We start from the raw sequence: 24,256 nt of genomic DNA on the forward strand, positions 1-24,256 counted from the left end.
ATGGAAAGGGTTTTAGTAATATAGTGATTCTCTTTTTTCACCAAAGTATTTTTATTCTGAGATAAAAAGTGAAGGAAAAAATATCTAAACTGCAATTCTCTCAATACCCTTCATTAATCTTCAATAAATTTAACCTAATAGCCTTAAAAACAATTATTCATCCAGAGTAACAGAAATTTCAGTTAATTAATCTTTAGATCTCTTTATGTCTTTGCCTTCCTTTCTTTTCAGAAATTCTCTGGTTACTAAAACAAACAAACAAAACCCCAATAAGCAAACACCTCACTCAAAGTAATGAAAAAAAGCAGAAGTGGTGCATTTGCAAGCAATCAATCTGGGTGTTTACATTTAGATTGTTCTTTAACCTTTCACATTAGAGAGCTAAACACCTTTAATTTGTGGAAGAAGATAAAATTAAAATGGTTTAGAGTTTGCTGCAGCTTAACATTAGAGCTTCAAGGCCTTCACGTCTTTTTAATAGACTCATTAAAGGGGATCCTTGGGTGGCTCAGCGGCTCAGTGGTTTAGCGCCTGCCTTCCGTGCAGGGCGCGATCCTGGAGTCCCGGGAGGATCGAGTCCCAGGAGGATCGAGTCCCTGATCGGTTCCCGGCATGGAGCCCGCTTCTCCTTCTTTCTCTCTCTCTCTCTCTCTCTCTTTCTCTGTCTGTCTAAAATAAATAAATTAAAAAAAAAAAAAGACTCATTAAGGGTCACCATTTGAGATTTTTTTTTTGATCAACAATCCTGAAGTTTTAAGGAGAAAGAGAGGAGAAAAGGTAAAATAAAAAATGAATGATAAAAAAAATGAATGATAGAATGTACCTCTCCTAAATTTAATGAATATTTGGTCATTTTCTTAATATTATTCTTTGCAAGTCGATGCCAATTCTATATAAGGAAGTTCTCCCCCAAATAATCTTCAGTCCAAAATGCCATATAGAGTTGTAAATGGTAAACTGTAACATGATAAATACCCAAAAATATGGTTTTCTAAACAAAATACTCTGTTGACTTAGGTAAGGGAAATTATCGTATACAGTCCAGGGGCAACTTGGTAATAGTAAACTTTAACTATCAGTAAACTTTGCTAACCAGAAGACTAAAGAAATGGTAATTTCTGTCTAGTACTTCTTTGATTTCACTATTATCACCTTGAGAGGGAAAAAAATAAAATCATAACTTTTTTCCAGTTCTTTTCCTCAAATTCCTATTAAGGCAAGGAGTTTAATAATAAACTATATACCAAAAGGCACAAACTAAATCTTCAGACATCTGTATTATCATGATTATAAGATTTTTTTCTTCCATTCCTAATAGTTTAAAATGCTTTGTTTGTGTGACATAATGGCACCAAGTATAACATGGCATAATGCTACCGCATTACTCTCTTTAAAGAAGTATAATTTCTCAAATACAGCAAAAAATATGTACCAAATCAGCAACAATCAATCATACTTGCTCTCTGTAGAGAATCATGTGGATCAAATCATCTTTGTAAATAGTGTCATGAAATGACCTTGAAGTATACTGCTGGCACATGATCTTCCAAGATACTCTCTGATGTTCCAGATTGTACCACTAAGATAGCTAAATATTTGCTGATGAAGTTCAGGATTCATTGTTTCATAGGGTGAATACTGTACCTTTCTCTCCATTAGTGACTGCCAGATTCATTTTTGATTTGACATTCTCTATCTAATTTGACACCAAATAGCTAATCTCTTTACCCTTTAAATTTCTGATGTGTCATATTGCATTACATTTCTTCTGTCACCTTCCATCACTGTATATTTTGTCACATAGAAAAGCCAATGTGATTTGACATAACACAAGAAGATGGGATCCAAGAGATTTAAAGCAATGCTAGTCAGTGGAGCAGAAATGTGACACATTGCTTCAAATGTGCAAATACTCATTTTTTGAAAAGTAGATATCTGCTAAAAGCAGGTATATAGGGTAATCCATAATAGTTTTGGGAAAGAGATAGATTTTACCTTTTAGTGGCAAATTTAAAACACTGTGCTGCCCTATATAAATAACAGAAAAATTGATTCAAAGTGACAATGGCCAGAGAAAAATTAGTTTGATTCTATTGTATTCTGTGTGGTAAGCATTCTCCTAGGCTCACTAAATAATCCACTGAAAATTCATCATTTTACTTTTAGAGCAAATTGTAAATAACTTGCATAAGCTTATGTTAAAATGTACATAATCTTTTGTATTTTAATACTTAAAATAATCATTAAAAACACAAAACACCGAAAAGAAATGCACTTCCACACTGCTTAAATAACTGATTTGGCTCATTTTCCTCCCAAATTTTCTTAAACAGTATCTAGTTTTGAAACAACAAAATTGCTCATCCCATTTTCCAAAGAAACTTACCAAAAAAATTTTTTTACTAATTTTCGATTGAAATTAAAGATAATAAAGTTTACACCAACCCTGCCTTTTTTCCCCCATACTAATTAAGTAAAAACTATGCAATGAGTCATAAGTGTTAGTCATGGATCACAAATTTATTTTTTTATTGGAATCCCCTGGAAAGATTTTATTTAAAAAAAAAATTCTCAGGAAATTAGCTTCAATGAACCTGATGCGGGGCACAAAGTATTTTTTTTTTTTTCTGTTAGAATAAATTTATTTCAGCAGGCAAGTCATTTGAAGAAAACATGCTATGTAATAGTATAGATCATGTGGGTGCACAAGGGTGGCGCATGCTTTGCTGGGTGTGGGAAACCTGCTGTCACCCAGGCCTAGCTCTGTCTCCAGGCTTGGATAGTGGGACATGAGTGGAAATTTGTGTGATTGGGAAGGACTGTGGCAGAGCATCCTGCAGGGCCACACAAGAGAAGCACACTCCTGTCCTGTCTAAGCCTCTGTACTTGGGGTTCTCTGGTATAGCAGTTCACTTTGTATCGTATACTTTTTAAGCTTTCCTGAATGAGTTTAATAAGCCGTTTCAAGGCACCATTCCTACAAAATAAAAATGATCAGGCTTTGACTGAATTCCATTCCCTGAATCAATCTTCTCTAAATACCAATAAACCCCCACTGCAACTGATTTCTAACAAGAAAGGTTTGGTTCAATATAATGAGACTAATTATGTACCATGCATGTTACTTGTTTAGCTATGACTTTGTGTCCTTACTAACTGGTTCTTTCTCTGTTTTTAATGTGTGAATCCTTGCTTCAGAGGTATCAGCAATTCCCTTCTCACTTGAAGGACACTGGGCTGTGTCTTGCAGCCAGTTTTATATTAACATTGCTATGTTTGCTTCTAATAGCTAATGAAATCATGCTAGAAAAATTGCCTGATTAGTTCTATAATCATCAATGTCCAGATCACTTGTTGCTGTCCTATGTTATTACAGTCAAAGATAACCTCTTTTTTTAAGGTTTTATTTATTTATTCATTAGAGACACACAGAGAAAGACAGAGACACAGGCAGAGGGAGAAGCAGGCTCGCTACAGAGAGCCTGATAAGGGACAGGACCCCGGGATCACGACCTGAGCCAGAGGCAGGTGTTCAAGCACTGAACCACTCAGGTGCCCCTAAGATAACTTCTTTACTTTGGTTTGAAGCTTACCTGTACTTAGCTTATGTCCAGAATTCCAGTTTTCATAACCATGAATATCGTGTCCTGTCTCTCAACCTCAACTCTTCTGCATTATCTCTAACCAGGTCTCTCACTCACACAGGGACTACCTCAGCCAATTCCATTAGCCTTAGGTCTTGATTCTGGCTGGCCCTGCCTGCTCTGTTCCAAATCATTTAACCTGGGGCATGATCACCTATAATTGCTATATAAAAATGGAAAAATCTTATCTATATAAAACTACTGTGTATTTTATTTCAACTGCTAAATATGAGAGTATATATTATTATTAAAAGACAAATAATAAAGTTACTCTTATCAAGTACAAAATACACTATTAGAAGGGCACCTGGATGGCTCGGTGGTTGAGCCTCTGCCTTTGGTTCAGGTCATGATCTCAGAGTCCTGGGATCGAGTTCCTCATCGGCTCTCCATAGGGAGCCCACTTCTCCCTCTGCCTATGTCTCTGTCTCTGTGTTTCTCTCATGAATAAATAAATAAATTTTAAAAAATACTATTAGAAAGGAAGTAGATGCTTGTAAGCATTAGTTCAGATTGACAATTTATTTTGTGTCAAGTATGGTGCATGATATTCCATTAGTGGTACTAAAAGTAATCCTCCCACAGGGACTAATTTTCTTTTTTCTTTCTTTCTTTCTTTCTTTCTTTCTTTCTTTCTTTCTTTCTTTCTTTCTTTCTTTCTTTTCTTTCTTTCTCTCTCTCTCTCTCTCTCTCTCTCTTTCTTTCTTTCTTTCTCACAGAGAGAGAGAGAGAGAGAGAGAGAGGCAGAGACACAGGCAGAAGGAGAAGCAGGCTCCATGCACTGGGAGCCCAACGTGGGATTCGATCCCAGGTCTCCAGGATCGCACCCTGGGCCAAAGGCAAGCGCTTAACCGCTGCGCCACCCAGGGATCCCAGGGACCAATTTTCTATACTGGAAACTTACTTAGGCTTTACAATAGCACAACTTCAAAAAATGTCTTCAAAATACTTTAGTGCTTTCATAGTATCAACAAATGCAAAAGTTGATATATACCTTCTTTATTTGGCAAAGAAGGTAAAATTCCAAGAACAACACTTTTGGAGCTTACAAAAAATAATAATCTTCATTCAATGCAGTAATCTATGTATGTAGCCCTGGAATTAATCAAAGTTTTTTCTCCAAATGAGAATTCAACAAAACAGTGAATGTATGGAGAACAGCTAAGAATTTTTTTAAACGGCTCATACAATGTAATTATTTTTTATTATAGTTAAGAAGAAATTAAACTTTTTAATTAGAAAGTTACATTGTAATTTGAATCTAAGCAACTGTTCATAAAATAGCCACTGGCGTTTGTCATTAAAGTAAAAATAGATCGAATTTAAATTAAAAAAAAAAATGTCTTTTTAGAAAACACAGCTGGATGCCTAACACCATTTTCTCTATAAAGTTTCCTAAAATGAAAGCTCCAAATTGTTGGATTCATATCTTTCATTTTTATTAGTTATCAAAATTTTTAAAAATATATGGTTCTTTTTTATTTCGTAGCATTAGTATTGCATAAACTGCTGTTAGCTACAAGAGTCATTACCTGAAAATGTAATTTCAATACTGAGTGCATGAAAAAAAACCTGCTATTTTAGATTTAAAAAAGGAAATTCTGGTTGAATGAATGGAAGGCTTTGTGATATATTTTGGTTCAATTATAGTGCCAGTGATGGCATGAATATTACAGGTTAATGGTTCTAATCTCCCCATTAATGGTTTATCAGTTTTATTGAACAGTGTAAAAAAAAAAAGTACAAATAAATGTTTCACAATAAATATTTTTTAAAAGCACATAAAATGGTATTATAAAGTTTAAGCCTTGAAATGTTATACCACTGATAATGAGAAAAATGCAGATACATATTCCACGGATAAAACAGTTGGTAGCAGGGTATCTAAATTTTAAGCCTAAAAAAATTATGATTCAATTAAAAGACATTTTGTTAAGTTTCTGTGTACCTTAATGGAAAAGACATTATTCCTGTCTTCAAGAACCTTTTTATTAAGCTTGGTGAAAACAACAAACAACTAATGAGCAATCAAGCATTTATATTTAGGCTATGTGCTGCCACCTTTTTTTCTTAATTTGTATATAACTTCCACTAAATTACAAATTTTTTTTGAAAAGAGAAAGTACAGAGAGCAATGTGACTTTAGATCTTTCCAAAGGTAAGGGAGAAGTCTCTTGCTTGGCTCATTTCATTCCACTTTTATTTCTTACAGACTATCCAATCACAAGGTGAGACCAGAAGGCCAAAAGGCACTGTGAATCATTTCATTTCCAGAACAGCCTGAAGAGTCTCAGTTCAGAGGTGAGGAGACTTGGGACGAGAATCTACTCTGAACTTCAGTGTCTTTCACAAAGAAAGGAAGTACTAAGGAAAAGTTTAACAGAAAAGGAAGAACTATATAGGGGGAAGGTGGGGAAAGAAGGGTTTCAGAAAAGAAAGTCTAGGACAGTAAAACAAAGAGAAGATACCCTGATTTTTTTCAAAACATGTCTATGCTCTGTACAAACTGTAGAAAATTAAAGAGAGAGAATATACTTCTAAAGGATTTTAAGCAGAAAAGGTAGATTTTTTATCTTTCAAGAAAGGTAGCCCTTTTCTCACCCCTCAATTTATTTCCCCACCCATTTCTCCTCCCACATCCATTCCCCTCTTCCCACACCAGGCAGAATGGTATGATTAAAAATTCTTTCAGCTACCTGGGGTAGCTCAGTCAATTAAGCTTCTGCCTTCTACTCAGGTCATGATCTCAGGGTCCTACAATCAAGCCCTATGACATTGGGGTCATATTATAAGCCCATATATTGCATCATACTGAATGCTGAAAAACTGAAAGCTTTTCCTCTAAGATCAGGAACAAGACAATGATGCCAACTCTCACCACTTCTATTGAACATGGTACTGGAAGTCCTACCCAGAGCACTTGGGCAAGAAAAATAAAAGACATTCAAAATGGAAATGAAGAAGTATAATTATCTTTGTTTGCAGATAACATGACCTGGTATGTAGAAAACCTATGCTAAAAGTACTCAACTGGGATGCCTGGGTGACTCAGCGGTTAAGTGTCTGCCTTCGGCCCAGGGCATCATCCTGACGTCCTGGGATCGAGTCCCACATTGGGCTCCCTGCATGGAGCCTGCTTCTCCTTTGGCATTATGTCTCTGCCTCTCTCTGCGTCTCTCAGGAATAAATAAATAAAAGCTTTAAAAAAGTAGCCAACTAATTCAGTAAAGTTACAGTATTCAAACGTTATTCTTTTTAAAAAATTTTAAATGCCATTAGAACTATGTTGTTTTTGAGTTTCTACAGTTGTAAATTTGGCAAAATCAGATCAAATTATTAAATTAAAATAAAGGAAGAGAATTAATATATTTAAGCCATCATCCCTTTTATGGTACCTAACTAAAATGTATGGGTTCAGTGTGCATGTTTTATCACATCTAAATAGCATCTAATTAAAAGTCCCTTGTTTTCCTGGATTGGTACAGAACTTTACAGTAGGCTTCTTATTTTTCTATCTCTAACTCAACTGACAAATTTGAGATATATATACAAGAGAATAGGGGAGTCTTCTCAGAACAGGTTAAGGTGGATAAAATGAGATAAGATCTTACTGACTAGTGCAGTGGTTATCAGGCATCCATACCCTCTGATGACTGTCTCACTAGTCGGAAACTTTTGTAGGTTATTTGGTTGACCTTCATTATTTGAAGAGCCTTCATTAATGGGGTCTTTTCTAGAAAGTTTCCTCAAATCTTTTAATGTACTGTTTACTCATTTCTTTGACAGTCTACTCCCATTGCTCGGGTCCCCTTATCCTTCATGGCAGTCTTTTTAGCATGAGATACCTCACATCCCTCATTATCCACCTTTTTCTTTTTCTTTTTCCTTTCCTTTTTTTTAAGATTTTTATTTATTTATTCATGAGAGGCAGAGAGAGAGAGAGAGAGAGAGAAAGAGTAGCAGGCTCCATGCAGGGAGCCTGATGCGGGACTCGATCCTGGGTCTCCAGGATTCTGCCCTGGGCTGAAGGCAGTGTTAAACCTCTGAGCCACCGGGGCTGCCCTATCCACCCTTTTCTATTGGGCACACCAGGACCATAGAAATACAAGCGATCTGGTCTAACCACATTCAAAAAATATAAGTTGTTTCCAGTCCTGTTTTTCCCTCCTTTGCTCTTAAATATGATAGCTTTAGCTATAGTATCTTTATTTAGACTTTTCAGGGGTGCGTTAGTTATCAGTTTTCACGTTGACTGAACTCTTAGAGACATACACATCAAGCTCTCTGAAAGGTATCTGAAGATTATTTCCTCCTGTGGTGATAAACATCTTCCAATAGTTCTCATTCTCTCATCTCTTTTACCTAACAATGAATCCTCTCTTCCAGTAAAATCTTTCTCTTAATGAATCCTAAATAGTCTGTAAGTAGATGATGGCTCTTGTTAGCAAAAGGAGTTTATAGTCTTAGCATATCTGCAGTGACAGATTAATTTCTCACATTTGAAGGCAAATGGTAATTCGCCAATTAGGTAAATGGAATTCGCATCTATTCTCAGCACTGGGCCTTGCCCAAAACAGGGGTATAGAAAAGCCACAGGTTAACATTTTTTCTGTCACCTGTGTACCCTGAGTCATGGAGTGGCCATATTCTATCTTGGGAGAAGAGAAGAGATAAATAGCTGTAGAGGAAATAGAAGTAAAGAAAAGAAATCAGAATAAGGAGAGAAAAAAAGAGGACCTTAATAGCAGCTTCTTCAATTCTTGAAACCTAGCTATATTCTTGCTCTTGGAATCTACGAAACACCTTTTTAAATCATATTTTTTGTTATTTAATTTATAACCTAAAGAGCTTTAACTAGAGACTATTAATTATACGCTTCTTTCTTGCTCTTTCTTTGTTATTGTTTTGTTTTTGGTTTATTTTGTTTTGTTTGTAATTAATAAGATTATGGAAACAGCAAAGATTATCTGTTGAAAAGCAATGTCAGTTCCATATTCTTTTTCCTGTATCAAATTAGATCTAGTGATTCTGCAAAGCTAGAGTTAATTTTAAGAAGGCTCATTCTGGACTGTTATTATTGAACAAAAAATCATTATTTAAAGCAATTCTGATAAATACTATTTTGAAAAACTATTTGACAAACATGTCCTAAACTGATAAACTCTGTTTGACTACTAAGGATATCCAGATTTAATATTAATCTGCATTCAATCTTTATGTTCTTTAAAACCAAATATTTGTGCCTATGGATCTGTATTTATTTCTGAACTTCCATAAGAGACCTAATTGTCAGAGAGGCAAATAGTCGGATAAGAAAGAGTTTCAAAAAGTCAAAATTTGATTAAGGATTAGCTTATTTCCAAAGTTATGAGGGATTTCCGACTGACTGGGGAACACAATGTCCCACCTGTGCCAGCTGCATGTTGGTAGAATGAACTTACATAGCCTCATGATATTGTCTGATACTGTCCAGAGCCTGTCCAAGCTTTTTTTAAAAAAAAAATTTTTATTTATTTATTTGAGAGACAGAGCACAAGCCAGGAAGAGGGGCAGAGGGAGAGGGGAAGTAGACTCCTTGCTGAGCAGCAAGCCTAACTTGGAACTGGATCTCAGGACCCTGAGATCATGAGGTGAGCCAAAGGCAGAGGCTTCATCCATTGACCCACCCAGGCACCCAAGGGAATACATTTTCAATGTTCTCACTACTCACATAAGGAAGGGTAATCATGGGGACACCTGGATGGCTCAGTGGTTGAGCATCTGCCTTTGTCTCAGGGCATGACCCCGGAGTCCTGGGATCTAGTCTCACATTGGGCTTCCTGCATGGAGCCTGCTCCTCCCTCTGCTTATGTCTCTGCCTCTCTCTCTGTGTCTCTTATGAATAAACAAATAAAAAATCTTAAAAAAGAAAAAGAAAATGCTCTGCCAGGTCCTATGGCAAAAAATTTACCACTACACTATTCCTATCTTCAAAAAACTTAGAAGTAAAATAAATGCAGACATGAGTAGCATTGTGATTCTCTAGCTTTGTGACATGGGAGGTCAATAAACACCTCTGACTGACAATTCCATTTAAACTTGAATATTTTGTAACTATAATGCCTTTCTTTCTTTTTTTCTTTCTTTTTTTTTTTTTTTTTTTTTTAAGATTGTGGGACTCGATTCCAAAACTCCAGGGTCACACCCTGAGTCGCAGGCAGACACTCACCTGCTGAGCCACCCAGGCATCCCCTATAACGCATTTTTTAACCCAGTTTAGCTTAATGTGGAGTTTGCGTATTCAAAAAAAAAATAAAAAAATAGAAATGAAAGATACTTATAAACTTAATATAGATTTGTGTATTTACTTAAGAAAAAAAGACAATTGGAAAAATTCTAGAAACATTTTTTCTTCTATAAAAAGCAAATAAGGGATCCCTGGGTGGCACAGCGGTTTAGCGCCTGCCTTTGGCCCAGGGCGTGATCCTGGAGACCCGGGATCGAATCCCACGTCGGGCTCCCGGTGCATGGAGCCTGCTTCTCCCTCTGCCTGTGTCTCTGCCTCTCTCTCTCTCTCTGTGTGACTATCATAAATAAATAAAAAATAAAAAAAAAATTTAAAAAAAAGCAAATAATAACAATGTCTTGGAATATATTCCATATATATTATATTCCACATACTTAATAAAATAGTAAGAAATAGACTTGCAAAAATTTACTTAAACATTCATCTATCAATAGACATGTGATCAATTCCAGTCTTTGGCTAATTCAGAGAATTTCACAGGGATTACTAATTTATTTTTTTACATAAGTGTAATTGTTGCTGCAAGATAAATTCTACTAAATTAAATGCTTGGGTCAGCAGGTATTTATTTTTTCATAAATATACTAGTTATGTTTGAGATATTACATCGTGTATGTTTAAGGCATACGGTGTGATGATTTGTTATGCATTTGATAGCCAAAACAATTACTACACAGTAAGGTTAATTAAAAGATCTATCACCTCACATAGTTACCATCCCTTTTTTTTTTCCTTTTTTAAAATAGGTTTTATTTATTTATTCATGAGAGAAACAGAGAGAGAGAGGCAGAGACATGGGCAGAGGGAGAAACAGGCTCCTCAAGGGGAGCCTGAGCCACCCAGGAGTCCCTAGCAGAACATTTTCAATCAAGTTTCACATAAAGCAGTTTATAATAAACAGTAAATAGAATGATCAAACATAGTAATGGATTCAAATCTTGCATTTAACAAACAAGAATATAAGACAGAGGAGTAAACAGTTGTATGGGACTCTGAAACATGAAGTAGTATTTGACCATAAAAATTGTGTAAAGCTTAAGAAGAGTGCTATCAGAGGCAAATGATGTGATCCTGGACACCAGTGTTTCAATGTGAGGTGACAGTGACACTCCAACATTGACTATGAAGAAGAGGTTACTGCCAGATTTAACCTTATGTATACATGAAGGTTAATGCATTCCAGAATCCTATCCTGGTTATCACCTCATCTCACCTTGTCCTGAGATAACTTCTCTCCACTTTTGAAGCTCACCATTTTCCATCTTGAATCCTGGTTCGTTTCAAGCAAGCTGTAGCTCACTCTGCCCTGATGTGGCTATGGGGGCATGCCACAGGCACACACATCTCTTAACACAGAGAATTAAGAAGGTAATATGATATATAACAACTCTGTATGTTGCAGGTAGTAGAAGAAAAAAAAGCCATATATATACATAAAAAATTAAAAGTGGATATAAATATCCAAGTATAAGATATGACCATTTTTAATCCACAGCCTAGGCCTCATAGTTTTCCAAAAAGTACCAAACACCCCATTTCCTAGCATAATTCACTTATCTATAGTCTAATCTCTAATCACCTAAAAAATAAACATCAATAGCCTTCTTCTCCACTTCAGACTATCCCTGAAATCAGCTGCCTTTTCTTGATCCTTTGATTTCTATTTTTAGATAAGCGTCTCTTCAGGATTACAGTAAGTGAAATGTAACATGCTTATTTTGCTGAGACTGTATGCCAGTCAATATTATAGACACTGTCAATATGTTGTTAAAAAACACAAAAAGACCCTTGTCCCAGTGGGAGTAAATGGATGTTAAGGTAAAATAAGGACATTAGAAGGTAGGTATACTACAAGGTGTTAAGTACTAGGGGAAAAATAAAACAGGAGAAGATAATAAAGAGACTATAGAGAGGGTTTCAGTTTCTAAAAGAGCTGTCATGGAAAGCCTCACTGAAAAGGTGACATTTAACCAAAGACATGAAAAAGATGGTAAAACCAAAGATGAAAAAGTGAAATAATATATGCAATCAGAAAATTGTATAGGATATACAACATAAGAATATAGATTATGATAGCTAACATTTATCATTTATGTGCCCCATTCTAATCATTTCACATAATACTATTTAGTCATATAACAACTTCACAAGGTAGGCAACCATTTCCATGTTCTACAGATAAAGAAACCAAAGCAAAGAAAGTGGAAATAATTTGTTCAAAGTCACAGAGGTGATGAATGTCTTCCATTACATGCATTCTTGCTCCTGATCCCAAGATTTTAGCTATACTTGTCATTCTCTGAGATACAATATGATTTACATTCCGTTTTTCTACTCCCATGAAGGCCAAAAACAAACAAAAGAGCAAATTTAATCCCTGCCCACTGATTCTGGCTTTGTCCTACTTAATGTCCATTCAAAACCTCTACACCTCTACAATCCACTGGAGCATATTTATCACCATATCAGATATCTAGTCTTCAGTAATATCACATATGGGAATAAGCCAAGCAGTGTAAGTTGAACTTTGGAACTTCTAGTCTGGTTCCTTTTATAGTCTCATGCCAGCATCAGGGGATATATCCTCCTGCTCATTCTATCATAAACATCCTCTGATCAAGAACTCCCTTAGGAAGACAGTTTTAGAAAAGAATACACACATAAACACAGACACACACACACACACATGCACCCCTATACATATAATCCCTACCCTACCCCAAAACTCAATGTTCATAAAAAAATGCAATATATATCTACAAGAAAAAGAATTTCCTATAGGAAAGATCACACAAGAAATGTCTTGTAATGCTTTCTACTCCTATGTCTTCTGATGCAAAAATAAACAAGTACATATCTGGAAGTTAAAGGGAATTCTGGATGCTTCTCATGCCCATACAGAGACCTTCTGAAGGTTGGTTGGGAAAGCCAAGGTCACAGCTGTACCTGGCAAAGAGCAAAGATGTCAAAGAGGTCTGAAAGGGTTTCAGACAAATGGTCATTGAAAATTATTAGGGGAGAGGAAATGCCAAAAAACATGATCAGCCTAAAACATGATGAAAGAGTTCAATGAAAATACAACAGTGAATAATTAATAGTAACCCCCAAATAAGAGATAAAGAATAAAACTGAACAGATTACTTACCACCATAATTAAAAATTATTTAAAATCCCCCTTGTAAAAAAACAAAATCGAAGTGTCTGATAATGGTTTCAAACAAAACTTGGCAGTTTACCGAGGATATCTCAAATACAAAATGATGAAGAAATGTAGAAGATAAAAGAAAAGGAATGAAGTATTATGAAAATAAATAAATAGTAGGCAAGAGTAGAAATAATCAAACAAGGAAAGTGAATTTCAAAGCCAAAAGCACTAAAGAAGACAAACAGGAATCTCATATCTAATGATATTTTGAATCACTGGACTACAGAACTTATATACATATACTTATACACATATACATATGTGTGGAGGGAAAGAGGGGGGAGAGATATAAAGAGGGAGAGACTTAATTTTCCTAAAGAGTTCCTTTAATGGTGTATTTGTGGTAGTTCTGTGTTGTCTTCAACAAAGAAGATAACAAATCTTGCTGTTAAACAAATTCTACTACTTGTCCATAAAAACTAATACAGCTTCAATGTTTCTTTAAAGCAGAAACTAAAAACTAAAATTATCCATCAAAATTGTTCACAGACTCAACAAAAAATTAAGAAGTACTGAAGACTTATAATGAAAAATATTACTTACCTACTTCCTCACACTCCCAATCCACCCTTACCCTAATCCTGCTTTTCAGATTCTCTTTTAACTATTTTCTAGCAGTTTTATATTTTAAATATGTGTAGAGTATCATTTAATATTTATTTTAGACACTATCATTGACTTTCTACTGTGAGGGATGAATATGTGGTTTCCCTTAATCCCCTCCCTCACCCATCAGGCCTCTTCTGTACTTTCTCAATATTATTCTGGTCATATTTTAGTTAAAATTACCTTTATAAGATTATGCTTTTGAGAATATTACTGTGTTATAATTTAATTATCTTCTTCCTTTTTAAAATTAATTTTAGTATACTTTTCTGTTGCCCTTTGCTTTCTTTGTATTATCTTTCTATTGTCTTGTCTCATTTGAACATTTAGAAATGCTGAAACTTCACATTTAGTACTTTATTAAGTCTGATCCTTGCAACCTCCTTCCTGAAATAGGCTCCCACTTTCTGACTTCAATCAAAACCATTTGCTCTGTATTATTGCTGTAAATATCCTGTACTGGAATCACCTTTGACTACAGCCACAGATTGCAGGCACTCAGCATCTCTGCATTCTTGGAAGTATATATACCAAAAGTTTAGAACTTTTGGAGTAAATGTGTGAAAGGTCCTGAGTTTCTGAAAAATATTTTTATACCATCCTACTCAATTGGTAACTTGGTGAATTATACATTTGTAAGTTGAAGAAAAAACTATCTCATAGAAACATGAAATCATTGCTCCCCTGTCTTCTGGTATTTAATGTAGCTCTTGAGAACTTGGCTGCCATTTTATCAGCAGACAACCTTCTTTGTCTTGCTTCATTCTGTTTACCTCTCAGCAGCTTTTAGTTTTTAGCATTCTTCAAATTTACTAATATCACATGAAAATGCCCCTTGGTATATACGCTTGTGAATTTATTTAATGTTTTGGTCCCTAAAGAGATATATCATTTTTTTTTCTTATACATTTCCACTATTGTTTTGCAGGTGTTTTTTCACTCTATTTTTTCTAAGTATGGAAAATTGTATAAATCGGATGTTCAAACTCCTGAAAATCTTCTCCATCTCTCTTTTTTTTGTTATCATGCTTTTTACTTCTTTTTCTTCTATTTTCTGGGGGATATTTTAATTTATTTTTCTAGAGTTTCCATTAACTGTGCATAAGTATCTATTGTTATATTTTTCCAGGAATATTTTCCCCATATTTTTCCTCCTATCTAATCTTTTTTAGAGGCACTGATTCTTAGAAACTCTTTAAACATACTCAAAGGGATGCTTGATTAAATTTTCTTTTGTCTCCTCCAGAGCTATCTCAAGCTATCTCAGAGCTTCTTCATCATTTTGCATTGTAAACATTCCTCAAGCATCTGGTAGCTATAATTTAACCACATATAAGAATGAAATATTACAAAAAAGCAATTAGCAATTTAGGAATTTAGTGGGTCTTATCAACTGGCAAACTTTGCTTTAGGTTAATTAACTCTAAATACCAAAGCTTTGAATCATTTTCTCTAGGACCACTGAAATTATCCAATCAACTTACCAGCTATCTAGGGGTATAGAAATCTTTTAATTAATTAATTAATTAATTAATTAATTAACTTATTTATTTATTTTGTATATTTTTTTTTTATTGGAGTTCGAATTGCCAACATATAGCATAACACACAGGATATCTGACTCTTTATACTCTGGATACAAGGACTGGGACAAGTTTTCAATACTGAAAACGTCAATTGCCTCCCAGCTGTTGTCTTATCCTTACCCTTTGAAATGGCATTTGTCAACCTATATCTCTCAGAGGTTCTGTGGTAAAACCTACTTCTTTACTGTCCATATCCTTTTGATGTACAATCTTTGAGCAGCTTTCCCCTCCACTATTTTTAAAAACCTATTTGAGGGAGAGAGAACATGAGCAGAGGGAGAGGGAGAGAGAAAAGTAGATCCTCTGCTGAGCAGGGAGGCCAATGTGGCACTCCATCCCAGGACTCCGAGATTATGACCCAAGCTGAAGGCAGACACTTAATAGACTGAGCCACCCAGATACCCTTTTCTTTCTTCTATTTAACATTACATCTATATGACACCATTTAACTGCATGCTTCACAAGCCATTTTTATTTTAATTTCTAAAAATCTTATGTATGTTTATCCACTCCATACTTTAAGATAAGGGATAAATATTTATAGGGAATTCTTCACCTTTATTCAGAATGCTTTTAATATTTTAAATACCCCAGGATCCAATTCTCAGGCAAGATTTGAAGTCAGACTTCATAGCCTAGGATGCAAGAAGGTTGTGATGACTCTGTCCATGAAAAAGCATAATAAGTCAAATATCTTCTAGAGCAAATCCCAATAACTGTGTCTTTTAATACAGGCTACAGACATATCTGAAACACTAAAAACTTAAGCAAAGACTAAAGGGATTCAAGTTAGGAGTCATGGAACTATCTGGAGAAAGAACATTCAGAAAAGGAAAATATTATTCAAGACTAGTGAATAGTAACTGCAAGACCTACCTTGACATAGGACTGTGTCTGTCATGTTAAAGGAGCAGTAATTAAGATCGCATGCCTATGAGTGTGAAAAAGATCATGTAAGATTTCATAGTCTATTGAGATTTAGATTGTTAATCTGAGAGATGGAAGTGTACTAAAGAGGTTTGAGCAAATGAATAATGAGATTTACTCATATTTAGAAAGGATCAGTCTGCTTGATGTATTGATATGCTGGGAATAGAGTTTAGCAAGGCAAGGACAAAAAAAGGACAGTTAGACAATTCTGTACCTTTAAAAGAGATACATCCCTTGTATTTATTTAACTTAATTACAAAATGCATTATTATGTTTTTGTTGTTAAAAATTTATAAAATATAAAGGAATTTGCTATCATGATTGGACTATTTCCATCAATTTGATTATCATCTCAGATCCAGGAAACCACAAGAGCTTTGAGAATTTAATGAGGTTCATACAGCTTCCTCAAACATTACCAATGCTAATAGGATAATGGAGTTTGATTAAATTCCATCTCTTTGGAGCCAGGGCTATTGCACATCATTTTACTTATTTATACTTATAAACAAAAGGCTTGTAGAAATTTCCCATATGGATACTAAAGGAACTATATACTTAGTGCCTATTAATAGTATAGGTACCTGTCCAGCTATATAATATTACATTAATTTTGAATAAAAGTTACAATCATTCTTAATTAGAGGAATGGGAATATATTATAGATGAGTCTGAACAAAATAATAAAGTCACTACTAGAAATAACTGCAAAAATGGAGATTAAGTTAGCTGATTTAGAACAGTAAATGCAGGTGATTATTCAGGCATGTTTGGAATGGCTGAAATGTTAGTTAAGAATTATATTTGGTAAGAACAACCACTGAAATAAGTTGAGAGTTAAGATCATAATATAAAGCATGAGGGAGGTAGGGGCTGTGCTACAGGGTCTCCAGGAAATTTTTGTAAGTAACAAGTACGGAATCTGTACTTTCTGGATCACTGACACATAGTTTATTCTCTTTCTCAGAAACTATTGCCATATGTCTTGTTAAAGTCTTAAATTCAACTGAAGAGAGGAAGCTGGCAACAGACTAGGAGGACCCTAGGTTGGTCTTGGCCCATAAACACAACTAGATATCTATCAAATCATCCTAAATACCCCAGAAATCAATCTGAAAACTGAGAGAACAAACTCCACAACCAAAGGGAGAGAAGAGATCACATCAAAGAAGGCAGGGGGTGGGAAGATATAGTTTAGGAAAGAAACAGACCACACGTGCTGTGTAGGAAAGGGAGCTGTGGTCATGGAGAAGGGCAAAAAATAAAGGAGCAAACAGGGGAATGCAAAAGAAGAACATCTCCCCAAAGCAATTGGCTTGGAAAATGAGAGGAGCTGAATTTAGAAAATTCTTTCAACCAGCTTAGAGCCTGGAAATTTAAAAGTCAGTGGGCTTGGCTGGGATAGAGCCAGGAGGGTAATGAGCTACTCTAGAGAAAAAGCAGGCAAACAATCCAGAGACAGATGGAGTGGAAACAGCAATCTACAGAAAGCCTAGGGCACAGAAGAGGGGGATTATTTGCTCTTCTAGAAGTACCTCCCTGAGAGGTTACTCTTCTAGAAGTACCTCCCTGAGAGATAGCTTTGATGACTCTCCAGGAACAAAGTGGCTGGCTGGTGCTATTCCCTTTCCCAACTCCTCAGTATAAACACAGAACCACTTGAAGGAAGCAACTCAGCATGAACACTGGCTGCTAATTTGTTTACACCAACTACCATCCTCATGTATTTTGGCAGTATTCTCCTCCGTCATACTTGCCACAGTATGACTGTGGCATGGCAGGCCCCCTCCACAGAAGATTAGCACAAACCCCTGCCCACACCTCATCTTCCAACCAGAGAGATCTGCAGAGGCTCAGTTCCAGTGGAGGTGGTGACAGGTCTCATCTCATAACCAGACCAGAGTACACTAGTTAAAATTTGCTACATTCATGCCAGAGACCAAACCCTGGTGACAACAAGCAAAGAAAGCCTCTGCAGATAACTGGCCTAAAGGACAGAGTCAAAACACAACAGCAAAGTACAAGCAGCATACAGCAGGGACATTCCCTGAAGTGTCAGGCCCTGTGCACTGCATGACCTCTTCTTTATAAGACTATTACTTTCAGGAGCAGGATACATAACTGACTTTTCTAACACAGAACAGAAGGCATAGACTTAGACAAAATGTCAAGACAGAGGAATATATCCCAAATGAAAGGCCATGGAGAGGCATCTAAGTATAACAGATATAAGTAACATGCCTAATGGAGAATTTAAAGCAATAATCATAATGATACTTATTGGGCTTGAGAAAAAATAGAAGACATCACTGAGATCTTTGCCACAGTGATAAAAGAATAAAAAAATCAGAGATAAAGAATGAAATAAATGAGATTGGCAACAGGCTTGATGCAATGGCTGGAAGAAATAGAAGAATGAATTAGTGACCTAGAGAATAAAGTAATGGAAAATAATGAAGCTGAACAAAAGAGAGACAAAAGAATCACACAACATGACATTGAACATATGGAATTCAGTAACTCTGTCAAACATAATACATTTGTATTACAGGCATTCCAGAAGAAAGAGAGAAAAGGGGGCAGAAAAATTTATGTGCATAAATAATAGCTGAAAACATCTCTAACCTGGGGAAGGAAACAAACCCAGGAGGCAGAGAGAATACCCACCAAATCAACAAAAGTACGCCAACACCAACATATAAAATTAAATTTGCAAAATATAGTAACAAAGAAAAAAAAAAAAACTTAAAAACAGCAGGAAAAAAGGAGTCCTTAACTTAAAAGGGAAGACTCACAAAGCTAGCTGGAGATTTCTCAACAGAAACTTGGCAAGCCAAAAGGAAGCAGCATGATATACTCAAAGTGCAGAATGGAAAAATCTGTAGCCAAGAATACTTTATCCAGCAAAGATATCATTCAGAAAAGAAGATAAAGAGTTTCCTAGAGAAATAAAAACTAAATGATCTGTGACCGCTAAACCAGCCTGCCAGAAATAATAAAGGGGAATCTACAAGTGCAAAGGAGAGACCAAAAGTGACAAAGACAAGAAAGAACCAGAGAAAATTCCTGTAAGCAATGAGAAAAGAAGTAATAAAATGGCTATATATATATATATATATATATATATATATATACAGCAGTAATTACTTTGTAAATGGCTTAAGTGCTCCAATCAAAAGACATAGGTGGCAGAATGGATAAAAAATAAGACAGATCTATATGCTACCTACAAGACACATTTTAGACCTAAAGATATCTGTAGATTGAAAGTGAGGGTATGGAGAAATATTTATCATGCAAATGGGTGTCAAAAGAAAGCCAGAGTAGCAATACTTACATTGGACAAACTAGACCTTAAAACAAAAACTGTAACAAGAGATGAAGAAGGGCACTATACTATAATAAAGAAGACAATCCAAAATGATCTAACAATTTTAAATATGCATGGGATCTCACAAATATATAAAACAATTAAAAACAAACATAAAGGAAATAATTGATAGTAATATACTAATGGGGTATTTAATATGCCACTTTCATCAATGAACAGGTAAACAGAAAATAAACAAGGAAACAATGGCACTGAATGACAAACTGGACCATTTGGACTTAACAGATATATTCAGAACATTCCATCATAAAACAGCAGAACACACAGTCTTTTGAAGTGCACATGGCACATATTCCAGAATAGATCACATATTACGTCACAAATAAGCCTTCAACACATATTAAAAGATTGAAATCATACCATGCACCTTTTCTGACCACAATGCTATGAAACTAGAAATCAACCACAAGAAAAAAATTAGAAAGACCACAAATAAAGGAAGGTTAAACAACATGCTACTAAACAATGAATGGGTCACAGCCAGGAAATCAAAGAAAATTTTTTTAAAAAACATGAAAACAAATGAAAATGAAAATACGACACTCCAAAACATTCAGGAGCCAGTAAAAGCAGTCCACAGAGGGAAGTATACAGCAACACAGGTCTACCTTAAGAAGTAAAATAAACAAATAAACAACCTAACCTTACATATAAAGGAGCTAGAAAAAATAATAAAGCCTAAAGCCAACAGAAGGAAGGAAATAATAAAGATTATAACAGAAATGAATGATACAGAAATTTTTTAAAAAGGTGGGGGGGGGGGCACCTGGATGGCTCAGTTGTTGAGCGTCTGCCTTTGGTTCAGGTCGTGATCCCAGGATCCTGGGATAGAGTCCTGCATCAGGCCCCTTGCAGGGAGCCTGTTTCTTCCTCTGCCTACATCTCTGCCTCTCTCTCTCTGTATTTCTCATGAATAAATAAATAAAATATTTAAAAGTAAAAAGAAACTAAAAAAATAGAACAGATTGATAGCCAGGAGCTGGTTCTTTGAAAAAATTAATAAAATCAATAAATACCTAGCCAGATTTATCAAAAGAAAAAAGACCCAAATATATAAAATAACAAATGAGAGAGGAAAAATCCCAAACAACACATAGAAATACAAACTATAAAGAGAATATAATGAAAAACTACACGCCAAAAAATTGAATCACCAGTAAGAAATGAATAAATTCCTAGAAATGCATACTATCGAAACTGAAAAGGAAGAAATAGAAAACGTGAGCAGACTTATAGCCCAGTAATGAAATTGAGTTAGTATTCAGAAACCTTCCAGCAAACAAAAGTGCAGGGTCAAATGGCTTCTCATGGGAATTCCACCACACATGTAAAAAAAGAGTTAATATATAATTATCTCAAACTATTCTAAAAAATACAAATGAAAAGAAAACTCCCAAATTCATTCTATGACACCAGCATTATCTTGATTTTAAAACCAGATAGATTCCACTAAAAAGCAAAAAACTACTGGCCAATATCCCTGATGAACATAAATGCAAAAATGTCCAATAAAAATTAGCAAACCAAATCCAACAATACATTTAAAATATCATTCACTACAACCAAGTACAATTTATTCCTAGGTTCCAAAGGTGGTTCAATATCAGGCACAAGACAGGGGTGTCCACCCTCACCACTGCTAATTTAAAATAGTATTGGAAGCAAGCCAATACTTACTGTTGCCACAGTAAGCAGGCAACAAAAACAAAAGAAAAGGCATTCAAACTTGCAAAGAAGTAAAACTTTCACTATTTGCAGGTGTGATATGACACTCTATAGAAAACCTAAAAGACTCTACCAAAAAATTGATACAACCTACACACAAATTCTTTAAAATCCCAAATACAAAATCAACATACAGAAATCTGTTGCATTTCTTTTTTTTTTAATCTGTTGCATTTCTATACACCAATAATGAAGCTGCAGAAAGAAAAATTAAGGCATCCCATTTACAATTATAACAAAAATAATAAGATACCTGAGAATAAAACTAACCAAAGGAATGAAAGACCTGTACTCTGAAAACTGTAAAACACTGATGAAAGTAATTGAAGATGACACAAAGAAATGGAAAGACATCCCATGCTCATGGATCAGGAGAACACATGTTGTTAAAATGTCTATGCTGCCCAAAGTAATCTACAGATTTAATGCAATCCCTATAAAAATACCAAAAGCAGTTTTCACAGAGCTAGAACAAACAATCCTTAAATTTGTATGGAACCACAAAAGACCCCAAATAGACAAAGAAACCTTGGGAAAGCAAAGCAAAGCTGGAGGCATCAAAATTCAGGACTTCAAGTTATATCACAAATCTGTTATGATCAAGACAATATGGTACAAGCACAAAAACAGAGACATGGATCAAAGGAACAGAATAGAAAACCCAAAATTAGACCTGTAACAAAGAAACAAAACATGAACATAGAGGGGAAAAAAAGAAATAAAAGGGGCAAACCAGAAAACAGACTCTTAACTATACAAAAAAACTGAAGATTACTGGAGGGGTGGTGGGTGGGGGGATGAGTTAAAGGGCTGATGGGTTAAGAGGGGCAATTATTGTGATGAGCACTGGATGTTGTATGTAAGAGATGTATCATTAAATTCTATACCTGAAACCAATATTACATTATATGTTAACTTATCAAAATTTAAATAAAAACTTGGGGAAAAAAAAAGAGGGACACAAACCAAGACACAGACTCTAAAGTATAGAGAACAAACTAATAGTTACCAGAGAGGACATGGTTGGGGGGGATGGGTGAAACTGGTGATGGGGATTAAGGAATATACTTGCTGGGATGAGCACCAGATGTTGTACAGACGTTTTGAATCACTATATTGTACACCTAAAACTAGTATTACTCTATATGTTTAACTAACTAGAATCTTTATCTGGTTTTGGTATCAAATTTTTTTTAAGTTTTAAATTTATCTAAAAACAGGGGAACCTGGATGGATCAATTAAGTATCTGCCTTTGGCTCAGGTCATGATCCCAGGATTCTGGGATGGAGTCCCACATCAGGCTCTCTGTTCAGTGGGGAGTCTTCTTGTCCCTCTTCCTCTGCAACTTCCCCTGCCTGTGCACCCTCTCTATCTCTGTCAGGTAAATGAATAAAAACTAAAAAAGAAAAAAAAAGGAAAAAAAAGGAATGTAGGGATAGATGCTAGCACCTGGAATGAAAAACGACATGAACTGACAAGAAAAAAAAAAAAATAGGGATTAGAAGTCAAAGGCAGTCTAATGGAGGAAATCAGCTCTTGTGATTTATAGAAATTATAGTAGAGCTGAACTTAAATGGACTATTTTGAACATATAGGGTTTCTATAAATAGAAATTCTGTTTGAGGCAGCTAACATGGAGAACAAACCTAGTTCTCAACTTTTCTGCAAAGGCTTTATAATATTATGTGAGGTAGCTTTTCTGTATCAAAGATCTATCTCCTGACCAGGATAAATTTCAGAATTTTTGAGGAGGATTATGCATAAGCATTCATAATTAAGTTTCCCTGAAAACACAAAAGAACAACAAAATGAATGTCTCTGAACATATGGGAAAAAAGAGAAGAAAGCAGGTAAAATAGTGTTAACAAATACTTAGACTGTTCACATTTATGTATCATTAAATTATATATGGACACACAAAGGTATATACAATAAAAATGGATGAGAAATATACAATAAGGGTATAATAAAACACAAAGGTATACAATAAAAATAGATGAGAAAATAAAGAAAAAGAAGAGAATGAGCTTCACACGCAAATAACACAAGCTGACCCTGGAAAATTTCAAGACAAGAATATACTTATTAGTAAAATATGTAACCTACAGGAGCTTTGGTAGAGAATTAGATTGGGAGCCATACCATCTACAGTCACAACAAATTCACTTGACCGAACTGGCTCAGTTAGGCACTGCTGGACCCTCTCGACATCATACCCAGTGACTTTCTGGCTGATACCATGAACAAAGGGCTTAGTACACTGCAGCTTGCATCACTAATACTACTGATTCTGGCCACTGAATGCTGTTGTCAAAACTACTCTATTTCCTTTGGAAACTAGATTTAAGAATCATCTTTTTTTTTTTTTTTTCTTCAAAATGAAAGAAAACATATATTGGAAAATCTTTTGATCCTGGCAACTGAAGAAAATTTCTAAGTTTATATACTTAACATTTTGAGAAAATACACAATCTTTCATTCTGGAAGAGAAAGTCTTGGGATGCCCGGGTGGCTCAGCAGTTTAGCGCCTGCCTTCAGCCCAGAGTGTGATCCTGGAGCTCCAGGATCGAGTCTGACATCAGACTTCTTGCATGGAGTCTGCTTCTCCCTCTGCCTATGTCTCTGCCTCTCTCTCTCTCTCTCTACGTCTCTCATGAATAAAAAAATAAAATCTTTTTTTTTTTTAAAGGAAACTAGGGACAGATGAAAAACAGAATGAAAGTATTTAGCAACATTTGGTATAATAAGGAATGTTCTTAAAATGTAATAGAATTAAAACATATAATGAGGTAAGAAAGTGTATAATTCACACTACTAAAAACTTAATTAAGTGGAGGGACACTTGGGGGGCTCAGTTAAGTGACCAACTCTTGATTTCAGCT

General features: G+C 35.2%; 1 protein-coding gene across 11 annotated transcripts in view; it reads right to left on the reverse strand.

The window, feature by feature from the left end:
* The window catches only part of LOC144287938 (uncharacterized), a 388,349-nt gene that overhangs the window by 268,527 nt on the left and 95,566 nt on the right, over window positions 1–24,256 (reverse strand). Inside the window, exon 6 of one of the 11 annotated variants that reach the window (XM_077855438.1) lies at window positions 10,157–10,207. The exons of the other annotated variants lie outside the window; for them this stretch is intronic. The gene's annotated coding sequence lies outside the window, so the exon portion shown is untranslated. Of the gene's footprint in view, window positions 1–10,156; window positions 10,208–24,256 lie in introns of those variants that run through there. 11 annotated transcript variants of the gene reach the window in all.

The sequence above is a fragment of the Canis aureus genome, chromosome 17, assembly GCF_053574225.1.
Source record: "Canis aureus isolate CA01 chromosome 17, VMU_Caureus_v.1.0, whole genome shotgun sequence".
NCBI lineage: Eukaryota > Metazoa > Chordata > Mammalia > Carnivora > Canidae > Canis > Canis aureus.